The sequence below is a fragment of the Onychomys torridus genome, chromosome 6 (genome assembly GCF_903995425.1).
Source record: "Onychomys torridus chromosome 6, mOncTor1.1, whole genome shotgun sequence".
In the NCBI taxonomy this organism is placed as follows: Eukaryota; Metazoa; Chordata; class Mammalia; order Rodentia; family Cricetidae; genus Onychomys; species Onychomys torridus.
Window position 1 is genome coordinate 17490033 of NC_050448.1, and position 16591 is coordinate 17506623.

The 16591-nt window shown below is 39.3% G+C and overlaps 1 protein-coding gene across 7 annotated transcripts in view; it reads left to right on the forward strand.

The window, feature by feature from the left end:
* The first annotated feature begins 10672 nt into the window (after window positions 1-10672).
* Kiaa1109 (KIAA1109 ortholog) overlaps window positions 10673-16591 on the forward strand; it is a 201653-nt gene continuing 195734 nt past the window's right edge. For 6 of the 7 annotated variants that reach the window (XM_036190575.1, XM_036190569.1, XM_036190574.1 and 3 more), the window contains exons 1-2: window positions 10673-10826; window positions 11902-11983. The gene's annotated coding sequence lies outside the window, so the exon portion shown is untranslated. Of the gene's footprint in view, window positions 10827-11024; window positions 11171-11901; window positions 11984-16591 lie in introns of those variants that run through there. The other variant, XM_036190570.1, reaches the window with a different exon arrangement.

A 16591-nucleotide genomic window follows, 5' to 3' on the forward strand; every position in this document is an offset into this window, starting at 1 on the left:
CTGGTCTACACAAGTTTGGTGTATCAGTCTGCAGAGCTAAACGACATCCTTTTCCCCTTTCAATATTTCTTTCTACTTTTTAACTTCTCCATTACTCTTCTGTGAATTGAGAGACAAGTCAAAGCTTAGCAAGGTTAAATTCTCGAGATTTTTTGATGAAATTGTCTTTGATGCCAGAAATGCTACTGAAAGTGTAAAAACAAGCCAGGTGATGAAGCACAGGTTTTCTTCCATATCAAAATAAACTACAATCAGTCAGTCTTGAAAGTAAGCTTTCCTCCACTACATCAATCTGTTATCTATCTAGCTGCCTACTTATCTATTATACATCTATTGGTCATATATGTATGTATCTATCCATCTATCTGCTTATCATCTATCATGTGTCACTCATTAATATATCTGCCTATGTATCATCTATTATATATCTATCAATCTGTCTACTATCATATCTATCTACCCATCCATCTGTCCACCTATCTGTCCATCTCTCTGTCATCTATCTTTCAATCCATCAATCAATCATCTACCAATCTATCTTTATCAATCATCTATCTATTCATCTGTCAATCATCTGTCTGGAGTACTCAATGTATATACATATTTTTAAATTAACTTTTACATATCAGCCATGGGTTCCCCTGTCCTCCCCCCTCCCGACCCCCGACCCTGTCTTCCCCCTAGCCCCCCTCCCCATTCCCATCTCTTCCAGGGCAAAGACTCCCCTGGGGATTCAGCTCAACTTGGTAGATTCAGTCCAGGCAGGTCCAGTCCCCTTCTTCCAGGCTGAGCAAAGTTTTTTAATGGTATGCATCTATCGTGTTTTATATATTCATTCCTCTGGCCTTCGTTCCTTATGATCAGTAGTGGTAATAATGAATATTTTCACAAACAGTCAATCAGGACCTGTAAAAACATTTTCCTGGAATAGAATCTCTGTGTGACAGGGAAACACATACTAATTACTTTGAACATCATCAGGTGTTTTTTAGACTGGACGTCTTATGACCAGTACACTATCATCCAAATTTGGTATATTTATCCTTATAATTTTTTGTCATCTGATAAGTTCATTTTTTGTTATGGTAAATTAGAGAATCTTATAGTATACTTATGGGACACTGGCCCTTCTTACCTTCGATTCTCTATTTACGTTTTATGCCTGTTTTTGAGCTGTTTTCTTACTTCAATGACATCTCTGCTTTTATTTATATTTATTTGTTTTCTGGTGCTGGAAAGATACAGAGTCTTATCCACAATAAGCGTGTACTCTATTTGCCATGGAGTTGTGTCCCTTTCTGGTTTATCAGTTTTAAAATGGAAGTATCTTCCTTCTCTTTCCAGTCACTTGTCTCATAATGCTACTTGTGATGTCTTACCCTGAGCAGAAATTATGGCTATTTTCACTTAAATTTTATGTAGTCAACATCCATTTTTCATCTTCTAGCTTTGCCTTCAGGGTTTTGTTTAGAAATCCCTTGCTTAACTATATAATACAAATATATTCTTTTTTAAAACATGTTTTATAGACTCTCTTGTTTACCTGTTGTCCACCAGTTTGTCTTGTTTATATGGTATTCATTAGAGACATAATTAAGTGCCTCTAAGGAGCCAATTAGATATCTGAACACCCTGACAATAGATCCTTTCAGTTTTCCATTGTTTGGGGCTGGAAACTTTAAATATCAGTTTTCAGCATATATTCATATACAACATCATTTTTTGTTTTTCTAATTTTCTATTCCTGCTTCAAAAAATAATATTGGTTTGTTTTTTCACTAACAGTTTCCCTACTTTCTTTCCTTCCTTTATTCCCTCCATCTCTCTCTTTTCCTTTCTTCTTCCTTCTTTTTATTCATTGAAACAGGGCCACAGGTAACCCATATTAGCCTAAAATTTGCTATATACTCCAGGATGGCCTTGAACTCCTGATTCTTGTACCTCCAACTGGAGAAATAGAATTACAGACTTTGTTTAATTTTTTTCTTAACACCTACTAAAGTAAGCCACTTTTCTTTTGTTTACTGAAATAATTGACTTACTGCTTTTGTAGCAAATTCTTTTATGTAATAAATTCAAATTTGCAAAAAAAAAAAGCCTTTTTAAAATCACAGCTTGTGGGTACATTTCTGTTTTATTGCATCTTCTCTGTTCAGGATCACCACTTCAGTTTGTCCTTCCCTACCAGTAAAGACAGTGTATTGATTCTTCCAAGAGGCTTACCACAAGGGGCAGAAAATGGAACCCTTGAAGAAAGAACTGAATAAGTAGTGGTTTATCTACTCACTTCCTTTATTTCAATTTCAAATCTAGGATGCAGAAATAACAACAGAGCCTCCCTGGTCATTTTCGTACCAGCAACAGAGAAGCTGAGCACTGCCAATCTTGAACGAGTTGCAGTGCAGCCTGCCAGACTTTCATATGTTCACAAGGGCTTGAAGAGGGACTAAAAATGAGCAAGGAAATGTGAGCCTTGAAACTTCTCTGAAATAATCTCAGATTTCTTACTTAAACTTAAATTTTATTTCTAGCTCCTTTGTTTTATAAAATCCTCAGTATATGTACATGTTAAAAGGATGACCATACATAGAGATAGTTCTAAAATGAAAAAAAAAAAAAAAAGAACTAAATAGATCATGCTGTTAGACTGGAGTGTAGCTCCGTGGTAAAGTGCATGCTTAGAATGGGAAAGACTTTGGATTTGATCACCAAAACACACACACACACACACACACACACACACACACACACACACACACAAACACCAAAAAGAAATAAAGCAAAACAAAACCATACACACACACACACACACAAAAAAAAAAATAAACAAAAAAAACCACAGGCTCTTTTTTGAGAACAAAAATGCTAAGCAATCTTGCATAACCTCTATATTTATATATAGTCAAAAGTTTAACTTTCATTCAGAGTTTTCTCAAGTCTAATATTCTTTAACTCAAAATAAAAGGTATTTTCAGGCCCAAAAGTACACAGACCAATTTTCAGAATTTTACCAATTCTGCTAAGGGGACAATTAGTTTATATAAACCAAGATGAATAATATAATAGTTTGTTTTGATTTTGAATGAATTACAGTTTAAGTAAAAAATGGCAGTGGATTGCTTATGATTTCTGAATGAGTGAGGTAATAATTTAATTATATGTTATTGCAGTGTGAGTTTATGGAAGTGCAATACAATTACTTTTTAAAAGGAGTTACACTAGGGAATTATATCCTTGTGTATACAGACAAATAAACACACTGTAATATTTTCTTTTGATGAAGACACCAAGATTTTGATTTAGGACACTGATATGATATCACTGGGTGCCATAAAAACTGCTGTAGAGAATTTTATCTATTGCTGAAAATCTTTAGCACTAGTTCAATGACAGCATGTCTAGTATTTGAAACAGTGGCAAAATTTTAGTACTAGGATATGCTTACTAACCGAAATTATATTTTTGTGCCACTTGTACAGAAAAGAAAGTTGGGAACCTTGATTGCTCCTTAGCACATTTTGATTTGGATACGTAAAAATGATGGAATATCAAGTCAAATTTACGAGGTTTATAGTTCAGTTTTCACATTTACTAGTTCACCCAAAATAGAATCAATACTATAATTTTTCTCTTTATTAGTTATTTCCCAAAGTTCCTGCCTTCAAAATATCAATTTTTCCCAAAAGTTACACTTTGCCACAAATAAATCATTTTCCTATCTCCTCTGTTTTATCAAGTTGTTAATGAAAAGTTCATCTTTTAGTTTTGATTGCAGTTATTAGTTTTGACTATGGAGCATGGCTCCATGTTGAGAGAGAGAAAGAGAGGGAGAGAGAGACAGAGAGAGAGACAGACAGACAGACAGACAGATGAGACAGACAGAGAGAGAGAGAGAGAGAAAGGGACGGGACTCTACCTGGGAATAGTGTGGGCTTTTGAAACATAAAAAGCTATTCCCAGTGACACACCTCCTCCAACAAAGACATGCCTCCCAAGCCTCAAACATTTCCACCACCTGGGGACCAAGCATTTAAACACATGAGTCTAAGGTGGTCATTCTTATTCAAACCACTACACTGACTCCTAAACCCAACTCTTTTCCCTGAGACCCAGTCAATTTGCTAATTCACTTTCTCTATCACTGAACTTTCTTATTCTAAATATTTCATATAAATGGAATTATGAAATATAAAATCTTAAGATAAGCTTCTTTCACTTATAATATTTTCAAAGTTCACCCATGCATGCTCTCCCCCTTGATTTTTGAGACTAAACCTAGAGTTCACCAATTTGTCAGGACTGGCCAGCTAGCAAGACCCAGGGACTCCCTGCTTTCAATCTCTACCTCCCCAGTGCTGAGATTACAAGTGTTCTGCTATGGTCAGCTTTTGAAATGGGTGATAAAGTTAGGTTCTGATACTGGTGTGCCAAGCCCTTTACCATATCCTTAGCCTCATTTCATGTGTTTTTGTTTCTGAATAAGATGCCATGGAATGGACATGTGACGTTTTGTTTATCAGTTGATGGACATTGAGTTGTTTCACTTTTTTTTGTTTGCTTTTTTTGTTTATGTACTTGTGTATGTATGTATATATTTTTACATCCTCACCACAGTTTTCTCTCTCCTCTCCTCTCAGTCCCTCCCCTACACCTGCCCACTCCTCCTCCTCCTCCTCCTTCTTTTCAGAAAAGGGCAGGCCTTCCATGTATATCAACCAGCCAGGGTGTCTCAAGTTGCAGTGAGTCTAGGTAACTCCTCTCCTATTAAAGCTGGATAAGGTAACCCAGTAGGAGGAAAGAGTCTCAAAAACAGGTGACAGAGTCAAAGGCAGCCCCTGCCTCCACTGTTAAGAGACTCACAAGACCAAGCTACACAACTGTAGCATATATGCAGAGAGCCAAGGTCAGTCCCATGCAGGCTCCCTTGTTCTTAGTTCAGTCTCTGAGGCCCTATGAGCCCTGGTTAGTTGATTCTCTGGGTTTTCTTGTGGTGTCCTTGATCCCTCTGACTCCTACAATTCTTCTTCTCCATCTTTTGCAGGATTCCCTGAGCTCTGCCTAATGTTTGGCTGTGGATCTCTGTGTCTATTTCCATCAATTGCTGGATGATACCTCACTGATGACAATCGGGCTAGGGACCAATCTATGAGCATAGCAGAATATCATTAGGAATCACTTCATTGAATTTTTTTTTTTTTTTTTTTTGTCAGTATTTGGTTCTATCCCAGGTCTCTGGGCTATCCTGCCTCTGGGTCCTGGCCCTCCAGGCAGTGGCAGGGGTGAGCTCCCTCTCATGGTATGAGTCTCAAGCTGGGCCAGCCATTGTTCTGGGCCACTTTACCCCAGCATATCTTGTAGGCAGGACAAATTGTCGAAGGTTATGTGGCTGGGTTGTTGCCCCAAACCCTGCACTGGAAGTCTTGCCTTTTTATAGGAGATGGCCAGTTCAGATTGCTAGGAGTCTTACCTAGGGTCACCCTCGTAGACTCCTGGGAGTTTCTATTGCTCTAGATTTCTAGCTCATCCCAGATTGTCCTCTCATTCCCGCTGTTTCTTCCAGTCCTCTCTCCCCCATCCTCCCCTCAGCCTGAGCCCTCCTGCTCCTATCCCCATCCCCCATCTAGTTCCATCCCCACCATCCATACCAGCGGTGTCTATTCTAGATCCCCTTCACAGTGAAATTCATGCATCCCCCTCAAGACCTCCTTATTACTTAGCCTCTCTGGATCTGTGGACTGTAGCATGATTATCCTTTACTTAACAGCTACTGTCCACTTATAAGTGAGTACATAGCATGTTTGTCTGTTGTTATGTCCCCTTTTTCATTTCAGATTTTATTAATTTAAATATTCTCTCTCTGCCTTTTGGTTAGTTTGGATAAAGGTTTGCCTATCTTGTTGATTTTCTCAAAGAACCAATTCTTTTGTTTCATTGATTCTTTGTATTGTTCTCTTTGTTTCTATTTTATTGATTTCATTTCTGAGTTTGATTATTTCCTGTGCTCTATTCCTCTTGGGTGAGTTTGCTTCTTTTGGTTCTAGAGTTTTCAGATATGCTATCAGTAACTAGTATGAAATCTCTCTAATTTCTTTATTAAGACACTTAGTGCTATGAAATTTCCTCTTAGCACCGCTTCATTGACTCCCATAATTTTGTGTATGTTGTACATTCATTTTCATTGAATTCTAGGAAGTCTTTGACTTCCTTCCTTCCTTCCTTCCTTCCTTCCTTCCTTCCTTCCTTCCTTCCTTCCTTCCTTCCTTCACCCAGTGGTAATTCAGTAGAGAGTTAATTGTTCAATTTCCATGAATTTGTAAGTTTTATGTTGTTTCTATAGTTGAAATACAACTTTAATCCTTGGTGATCTGATTAGATACAGGGGATTATTTCAATTTTTTTTTATATATCTGCTAGAACTTGCTGTGTGACTGAGTGTATATGGTCAATTTCGGAGAAGGTTTCATGAAGTGCAGAGAAAAAAGTATATATTTTTTTTTGTGTTTGGGTGAAATGTTCTGTAGATATCTGTCAGGTCCATTTGAGTCATAACATTTGTTAGTTCCATTATTTCTCTGTTCAGTTTCTGGCTGGATAACCTGTCCATTGGTGAGAATAGGGTATTGAAGTCTCCCATAATCAATGTGTGGGGCTCAATGTGTGACTTAAGCTTTAGTAATGTTTCTCTTACAAATGTGGGTGCCCTTGTATTTGGAGCATTGAGACTTTGTCTTGGTGGATTTTCCTTTAATGTCCTCTTTATTGTCCTCCATCTCTTTTGATTAATTTTGGTTTGAAGTCTATTCTGTTAGATAATAGGATAGCTACACCAGCTTATTAGATCCATTTGATTGGAAAGTCTTTTCCCAACCCTTTACTCTGAGGTAATGTCCATTCTTGAAGTTGAGGTGTGTTTCCTGTATACAGGATCCTGATTTTGCATCCATTCTGTTAGCCTGTGTCTTTTTATAGGCTAATTGAGTTCATTGATATTAGGGGATATTAATGACCAGTGATTGTTAATTTCTGTTATTTTGCTGCTGCTGCTGCTGCTGCTAATGATGGTGGTGGTAGTGGTGGTGGTGGTGGTAGTGTGGTGTGTGTGTGTGTGTGTGTGTGTGTGTGTGTGTGTGTGTTTGGATTTTCCTGGTGTGAGATTATCTATTGCCTGTAGTACCTTCTGTAGTGCTGGATCTGTGGATAGATATTGTTTAAATTTGACTTTGTCATGAAATATTTTGTTTTCTCCATCTATGGTGATTGAAAGTTTTTCTGGGTATGGTAGTCTGGGCTGGCACCCATGGTCTCTTACAGTCTGCAGCACATCTATCTGTACAGGCCCTTTTGGTTTTTAGAGTTTCTTTTAAGGAGTTGAGTTTAATTCTAATAGGTCTGCCTTCATATGCTAACTGGCCTTTTTTTCTCTTGTAGCTTTTAATATTCTTTCTTTGTTCTGATGTTGACTGTTTTGATAATTATGTGACATAGGGACTTCCTGATCCAATCCATTCGGTGTTCTGTAAGCTTCTTGTACCTTTACAGGCATGTCCTTCTTTAGGTTAGGAAATTTTTCTTCTATGATTTTGTTAAATATGTTTGCTAGGTTTTTGAGTGGGCATTCTTCTCCTTCTTCTATTCCTATTATTATTAGGTTTGGTTTTTTCATAGTGTCCCAGATTTCCTGGATGTTTTGTGTCAAGAATTTTTTAGATTTAACATTTTCTTTAACTGATGAGTCTATTTCTTCTATTGTATCTTCAATGGCTGAGGTTATCTCTTCCATCTCTTGTATTCTATTGGTGATGCTTTCATTGTAGTTCCTGTTCAATTACCTAGATTTTCCATTTCCAGAATTCCCTCAATTTGTGTTTTCTTTATTGCTTCTATTTTGATTCTCCAGTCTTGAATAATTTCCTTAACCTGTTTATTTATTTTTTCTTTGCTTTCTTGGCATTCTTTAAGGGATTTATTGATTTCTTCCAATTTTTTGTTTTTTCCTCAATTCCTTTAAGGGAGTTTTAAATTTCCTCTTTAAAGACTTCTGTTATCTTCATAAAGTCATTTTAAAGGTTGTTTTCTTGTGTGTTGGCTGTGTTGGGGTATTCAGGTCTTGCTGTTGTAGAATAGCTTGGCTCTTGTGGTGCCATATTGCCCTGGTTGTTTTTATTCTATTCTTACACTGGCGTTTAGACATCTGGGTTTGGGATGATTAGGACTAGGTCCTATCTTCGTTGGATATATGTTTTGTTCCTTGGTTTTTGTTTCTTCTTTGGTCTTTTAGTCTTTGTGGCCTGGATTTCTGATGACCAGTGTGACCTCTCATCTAGTAGGGAGTCTCTTTCTAAGTTGTGAGCTGGCCTTCTGGTGCTTAGCTTGGCCTTTGGTGCAGCAGTGGCGGGGCGGGGCTCTGTTCTTCTGACTAGTGTGGCCTACATTTGAGCAGTGGAAGTCTGCTGGGATTCAGGGAAGGGCCCAGTATTGGTGGGGGTGATGAGGTGGGAGGGGAAGGGCTGTAGGATGAGGTCTGGGGGAACAGAATCTGGGGAGTGGGGCAGTTCAGCTGTCAGGTAGGTCACTCACTTGTTCTGACTAGTGTGATCTGTACTTGTGGAGTTGGGGGGAAGGGCTGGCCACAGAGAAGATGATGATGTGTGAGGGCTTGAGTGCTGGATTGGGAGTTGTTTCACTTCTTAGGCTAGTGTGAACAAATAATGCTACAGTGAATATTCATTTTATGTGAATATAGTGTTCTCAGTTCTCTTGGACATACACTGAAGAGTGGAATTGCTGGGTTACTTGACAGCTCTATGTTTAACAAACTGTTTTCCATGGTGGCTACATGGCTTTGCATTCCTACCAGCAACATAAGAAATCAGTTTCTCCATCTCCTCTCCAACATATATTTTTTTCATAACCTTTTAAACCTATTGAATTGTTGTTTCTGGAAATGGGGTCTTGTCATGTTTCCCAGATCAGGCTAAACAATATTCTTGCTCCAGGTTCCCAAATGGCTGGGTTTACAGGCCTCCACCATTATTCTCAGATGTTTTTCTTCCATTGGAGTCACTAGAGTAGGTGTGAAGAGACATTTAACTGACATACTGATTTGTATTTCCCTGTTGATGATTTTAAACAACTCTTCTTGTGCATATTCATTTTTATAGACTTTTGACAAATATCTATTCAAATATCTTGTTTATATTTTCATATATAATTTCAAACTTTATTATTAGGTAGAAATTTCTCACCCCCATTCCCATCCCTCATCTCTTCCTTTTTCTTTTCTTCCTTCCTTCCTTTCTTCCTTCCTTCCTTCCTTCCTTCCTTTCTTCCTTCCTTTAAAAATTTGTGTAGTTTACAAACTAGCAGGTTACCTGATGGTGTTTTCATCTTACTGAATTTTGATCAACCCTGCTCTTGCATGGTGCCAGGTTTGGGTGGAGTGCAGAGACAGGATCTGACTTTGCAATACAAACTTGCCTGAAGTTGACTTTGTAACCCAGAGTGACCTTGATCTCCCAACAATCATCCTGCCTCAAGCTTCTATTTAATAACTATTTGTTGCAGTACCTCGTTTTGCTTTTGTTTTCTTTTTCTTGCTGTCTTATATCTGGCTCCATATCTGTTTAAGAGTAGACACTGCCACCCTCTTGTAGAAATGTTGAGATGACCTGATCTCTCAGAACCAGAGGCTTTGATATTGACAAGTAGTGTAAAGAATGAACAGGAAACCATGGTGTTTGGGTTCAAATCCTGGCTCTCTAGACTGGCAATGTATTTCAACTCTCTAAGCCTTAGGTTTCTAATTTGTGAATTGGAGAAAAACGGGAATAAGACTATTCTTTGCAGAATTTAGGGACGATAAATGAGTACCTAAGTCCTGCTCAACCGTCCGCTCTCCGCTGTTCCCGTTTCAAGTTGTATGAGCACTTTCCACTCTGCTCCAAGCACTCTTAAATCCTTCACTCACCCAAGGCTGTTTAACATTTTGCTTTACACTATTTGTGCATAAGAAACACACAGGTTAATTATGTGTCCTAATAGAAAGTTGTTAGCCTTGGCTCTTTTGCTAAATCATATTCAGGGTGGTGAGCACGAAACATTTTCATTATTAGAATAATAATGTATTTGGTTGATTCACTGTGTCGGTGTTTCACACAATCAAGTGCATCTTCTGTGAGAACCCATTTCACACCATACAGCCATCTGACACTCCTTTTTTGGCCTCCTTTTCCTATTTTGATTATACCATCCGCATTATCAGGACTTATCCCCACTTCCAATCTAGAGCAAGGTAGTTTTCAAGTCTTCTGTGATTTGTGCCCCTCACACCAGTTTTCGCCCTGTGGACACCGCCCAGTCGAGTCACTCAGGCTGCGTGCCCCGTCGAGGCACAATTCCTTGGCCCTGGCCCCGCCCCTAGGCACAGGTTCCGCCTTGAGTCCTTGGTTAGGTTCCACAGCTCAGGCCCCGCCCCTCGGCCTACGCCTGATCCCAGGAGCCTAAGCCCCGCCCCTCTACCCAGGGCCTAGGCCCAGGCCCCGCCCCTCTGCCCAGGCCGGTGATTTCGGCTCCGCCCCCGGCCCGTGAGGGGTGGGGCCCATTCAGTTCTTGGGCGGGGCCATTGTGGCGTGCCCTGAGGCGCTGACGCCCTGACGTGAGACGCTGCCGGTTGACGTAGCCGCAGTGCCGCTGGCCTCCGCTGCTGCCCGGGCTCCGCTCCTCCGCCCCATGGACGTCCGAGGCTGCCGGCGGAGCTGGACCTGCGCAGGCTGAGGGTGTAGGCATCGACCGAGGTCCGGGCTTGGGGCTGCCGGCCGCGCTGTCAGGTGAGAGGAGCTCGCGAGGCTGCGTGCAGTGAGGGCTTGGGCGGTCGGGAGGTGGGCAGCGCCTTTCGGGGCGAGTCCGCGAGGTTTGCGGGGTGGCGGCTGTGGCGCGGGCCTGGGACGCGGGGTCGGAGGTCGGAGGTCGCGGTCGCGGCCTAGCAGGCGCTGACAGCCGGGTGCCGGGGTTCCTGGCGGGCGCGCCTCCGGCGGAGCGGGCTGGGCCGAGCCTCCCGGGATGGCCCGGCGTCGCTGACGCGGGAAGCCTGGTCCAGTAGGACACACCTCACAGGACACCTCTGCGGCCAGAGGAAGGTCCAGAACGGTTATCTTCCTTCCGGGAGTGTTAGGTATCTCCCTTCTTCCCCCCCATGGGGTTCCTGTGTTGACAGTGGGGTGTCTATTAAAGGGAACGGATTCTTGTAAATTTCCGCTGAGGAAGTCATGGGCTCTGGAACTGAGAGAGTAGGTTTCAGCTGGTTTCGTGTTGCTCTTTTCATCCCATGCATGACAGTGGAGCACATTTAGTCTGACAAGTATAAAGGATGAATTAGAAAATTCGATTTCATCGACACTGACTAGTATGGTCTCATCTAATTTGTACCAGTACTATTAAGTGAAGTCTGTTCACACTTTGTGGATGAGAACCTTGAAACAGAGCTGTTTCCGAACCTGGCAGTCTTACTTCTTTATAGCCCCTCAGTCAACATGCCACCCAATAGTGTTTGCAAGGCGATTGTCATTTGATAAACAGTGTGCCAGATGTCCAGAGTAGAAAGGAGACTAAGGCACACCAAACTTGTTTCTAGGGCGAACTTTGCAGTGTCTTAAAGGTAGAACTTGACCATCAGTGTCCTGACTCCTACCTCAATGACTCCTATGACACATTCTTTTCATATGTAGAGTGGTTTTGAAAATTTTAGTTTTATTTGAGGTCTAGGAGTTCTTGTTACAAGGGAATGTAATATTGGACCAATCCCGAAGAGTTTTCTGGTGTGTTTAAATAATTTAATTTGAAAGGGTTACCCTGCTAACAAAGTTAGGATACCTTTTATAATTGGTTATATGCTGTTCTTTTCAGACTTGTTAAGATGAAACACTACAGAAGAGCCTTCAGCAGAGGAAAGATAAACAACATTGAAGATTAAAAAAAAATACCTTGGGTAAGTATTTTTGCCTAAGATTAAAAAAAAAATAGAATTTCTTATTAAAGGCCAGATAGAGAAAAGTTGACTATGTATCAGTACATCTGTGACCCCAAAATCATTTTGTCTGAATTTTGGATTGCTGATACATGACTGATAATTAACTCAAGTGCTTAGCTTTTACATTGACAGAAGAAAGCCCAGAGAATCCCTTGCTTTATTACCAAGTTCCAGTGTGCTTGTCTTTTGCTTGCTCTATTATCTGCTCATGTTTATAAAAGGCTTAAAAAAGAATATTTATATGTCTGTTTGTTTGTTATCATTGTAGTAGTTTGTTTTTTGAGCCCAGATCTCCAAAGTCAAGGCTTGCCTAGAACTAGAGATCCTCTTGCCTCAGCTTCTTGGTATTGGTTTGCAACAATTACCAAAACTTAAAGTGTTTTCTCCTCCTCCTCCTCCTCCTCCTCCTCTTCTTCCTCTTCTTCTTCTGATTATAGGTTCTATAGAGAGTAATAAAAGACATGGATAAACATGATTAAAAGCAATTTAATTCATGTAATAGGTATTTACAGACTACTATATAACAGGCATCATTTTGAGCTTCTGGTAAGAGATTGAACTGTTCAGGATGGTAGAAGAAGAGGAATGAACCATTTTTATTTTTCCCAAATCATTTACTGTATGAAGATTATGCAGTAGGTTCTTATATTAGCTTCTAGCTCCTCTTCATTAAGCAGTTGATGTACTATGAGATGTGGCTGAGCTGTAGATCCTAGTGGATACCCTGTTGCCTTGATCCTTATGCCAGAATACTTTCTTCTTACTCAAAGGTTGAATTGGTTTTTTTGCTATTACTATGATAGGACACCATGACCAAGGCAACTTAATTTGGCTTATGGTTCCAAAGGGTTAGAGTCTGTGGTGATGGAGCAAAGGCATGGTGCCAGATGGCTATAGAAAAAAAAGAGCTTACATCTTGATTCATAAGCAGGAGGCAGAGAGCAAACTAAGAATGGCACTAGTTCTTTGAACCTGAAAGCCTGCCAACAGTGACATAACCTACTCCAAGCCATACCTCCTAATTCTTCCCAGTTTCACCAACTGGGACTAAATATTCAAACATGTGAGCCGATGGAGGTCATATTCTCATTCAAACCACCACATTTCACTCCTAGGCACCATTGACTTGTGGCCTCATCAGAATGCAAAATTTAGTCCAACTTCAAAAATCCCCATAGTCTTTCAGTCTCAACACTATTGAAAAATATGAAGTTTAAAGGCTCTTCTGAGACTCAAGGCAATCTCTTCATTGTAGGCCCTTATAAAATGAAACAGCACAGTAAATACTTTCAATATACAATGGTTTAGAATATGAATTACCATTCTAAAGGAGAAGAGTTGGTACATAGTAATGAAATACTGGCTTAAAAGAAAGATGGAAATCCAACAGGAAAAACCTCCGAGCTCCATATCTAATGTCAAAGGGCTTAGATGGCTCTTCGCTTCCAGCTTTTCTGCCTTCAGCATACATCTCATTATTGGGCTAATTCTACTCTGTATTCAGCTCTCCCTGGCAGATATCCTGTATCTCTGACATCTCTAACAACTTGGGGTCTCCCACACAACTCAGGCTTTGTTTCCACTATTGTCCTTAACCACTGAGGAAGATTCTATAACCTCTTTACTCTTTTATCCTTTATGACTCTAAAGCCAGAACCCTGTGGAAACACTAGTTCTGCTTGGGATGGAGCCTGACCTCACATTTACTGCATCTTTAGTTTGTTGTTGCTTTTAAATTCCTTAGGCCTTTTTTTTTTTTTTTTTTTTTTTTTCCAAGTTGGAGGCTTAGTTGGCTGGGGTCTTTCCCTTATTCCAGTACAGATCAGGCCTAGCCTTGATCTTACGTCTTTCAGAACAAGCCTTGCTTCCAACACTAAATTTCCTGGTTGTTCTTTTTCTCTTTGAGCTGTACATTTTGTATTTCCATTTACCCTACTTGCTTTTATTCATTGTAGATGTTTGCACATAACAGTGATTACTAATAACTGTATGACAGAATCAATATTAGGGTGTCTTGAGATTTCCACAGCCAAAGAAATTTAGCCTCAGGCAAAGTTTTGGGGTAAGGGTAGAGAATTTCGTGATATTCTTTGCCAAAATATCACAAAAATAGTGTGTAGTCCAGTTGCTAATATTGTTCCCGCCTGAAACCTCTTGAGCTTGGCCTTCATAGTCTACATTGCTCTCAGTCTTCTGTCTTCTAAGCCCCTACTAGGATGGCCTCTTAGGCTCAGCTTATAGCATCCAACTGCTTTTCTAGTCCAGAGTCCTAAAGTCTTCCACATTTTCCCAAAACAACAAAAACAGCATGGTCAGGTCTGTGACAGTAATAGTCCACTTCCTGGTATCAACTGCTGTATTAGTTTCTATTACTGTGATAAAGATAAATACACCATGACAAGGCAACTTATAAAAGAAAGAGTTTAATTTGACTTATGGTTCCAGAGTGTTGTTTATGATGGCAGAGCAAAGGCATGCTAACAAATGGCTGGAGCAGCAGCTGAGAGCATTGATCCACAAGTGGGAGGCAGAGAGGGACACACTGGCAATGATGACTATTTTGAAACCACAAAGCTTTCCCTAGTAACATACTTCCTCTAACAAAGTCACACCTCATAATCTTTCCCAAAGAATTCCACCAACTGGGAACCAAGTATTTAAACATATGAGCCTATGGATATCATTCTTATTTAAACTACCACAAAGTAGTTTCTTTCTTCTGTACTTGCTCAAGATGTGTTTTTAACATTGGGTTTTTGTCTGATGGTTTTTCTTAAAATTTTTGCATTCATCATTGGGTAGAATGTTGGTAGATACTGATCCAATAGATTTATGCCTTTGCAGCTTCAACACCCTCATTCTTCATTCTTTTGTTAAGACTAATGAGTTGTTATAGTGGCAAATGGTGATGATTTTGGATGAGGACTCTAGGGTTTTTTTTTTTGTGTGTGAATGGGTCCCACTTTTCGGATTTGATTAGAAACATTATCTTTTTTGTGTGGAGACTGGAATGCCAGAACATATCCCTCAGTTAACCTTTTCTCCTTCAGTATATACTCATCATTTGACATCTCTAAGATGATAAAAAAATAAACATAAGATAGGTACATGTAATTTTATTACATGTAATTCATTATAAAATATGTGAATATTTATTTGTATCTACTTTTTGATATGGATTTTACTGGGCTTAAATTTGTTATTTTCTAGGCTTAGCCACTTGAGGAACTGAGATTATAGGAGTAATTATATTAATATTAATTATGTTAATATACTAATTATAGGAGTTACTAGGTCTGGCTAAGTATGTTCTTGGCTTTCTTTTTCTCCTTTTTTGTCTTTTGGTATTGGGTACCAAATGTGTGTTCTCATATTTGTTTTTTTAACTATGGGTCTTTTCAAAGTGTTTTCTCCCATTTAAATAAAAAAATGTTGAACCAAAAAGGACAAAAGAGAATGTTCATGGGTTATAAAGTGATCCCTTCCTTCAAAAATTTAGGCTGGTGATTGACAGGTCTTTCCATGCTTTGAGAAATATGAGAACATGTCTTGCCTTACTCAGTTTGTAAACAGTGGGAAAAAATGTAAAAGTAGAAACATTTTTCCATTTTTTTCTCTAGCTTTTTTGCTGTTTAATGGTATTGTCATTGTCTGTTGTTGCACATGCACATGCCTCCTTTTACTTTTAAGAGATGTTTTGTTTTCTTCTTCATTTCAATTAAGATTTCAATGTGTATTTGTGTGTGTGTGTGTTTAAGAAAATTATGATCTATTATGATCCCCTAAGTGAGAGCCATGGCGAACAAACAAATATATATTTAGAAAGTTGACAAGTCATATTTATTGAATTTCAATGAAAAACTTGTCATTATACATTCTTTGTGCATCCTGAAAAATTTACTGTTATTATTGTTTTCTCCCCCAAAACTTATCTGTGCTACTTGATCAAAAGGAATATTAATGATATAGTTCTCCTTGTGATTCCTTACCCCTTTTTTTTTTTTTTGAGTTTTTTTTTAAATTTGTGTTATAACTGGATACTTTTTTGGATTGGGTCAATTATATTAATACTGTACTAACGGGAAATACTTCTTTTTTATTATAAGAACTTTATTTCTTATTTTTAATTAATTCTTTATATATAAAATAATTATGCTACTTGCCTATCTGTGTATGTGTTATACATACTGTCTTAGTCATTGTTCTATTGCTGTGAAGAGACACCATGACCAAGGCAGCTCTTAAGAAAGAAAACATTTAATTGGGGGCTTGCTTACAGTTTCAGAGGCTTAGTCTGTTGTCATCATGGTGGGGAGCATGGTGGAAGGCATGGTGCTGGAAAAGTAGTTGAGAGCTACATCCTGATCCACAGGCAGAGAGGGAAGGAAGGAAGGGAGGGTACTAGGCCTGACATGGGTTTTTGACACCTCAAAGTCCATCCCCAGTGACATCTTCAATAAGGCTACATCTCCTAATCCTTCTAATCCTATCAAAGTTCCACTCCTTGGTGACTAACCATTCAACTATATGAGCTTATGAGTCCATCTTATTCAAACCAGTACACAT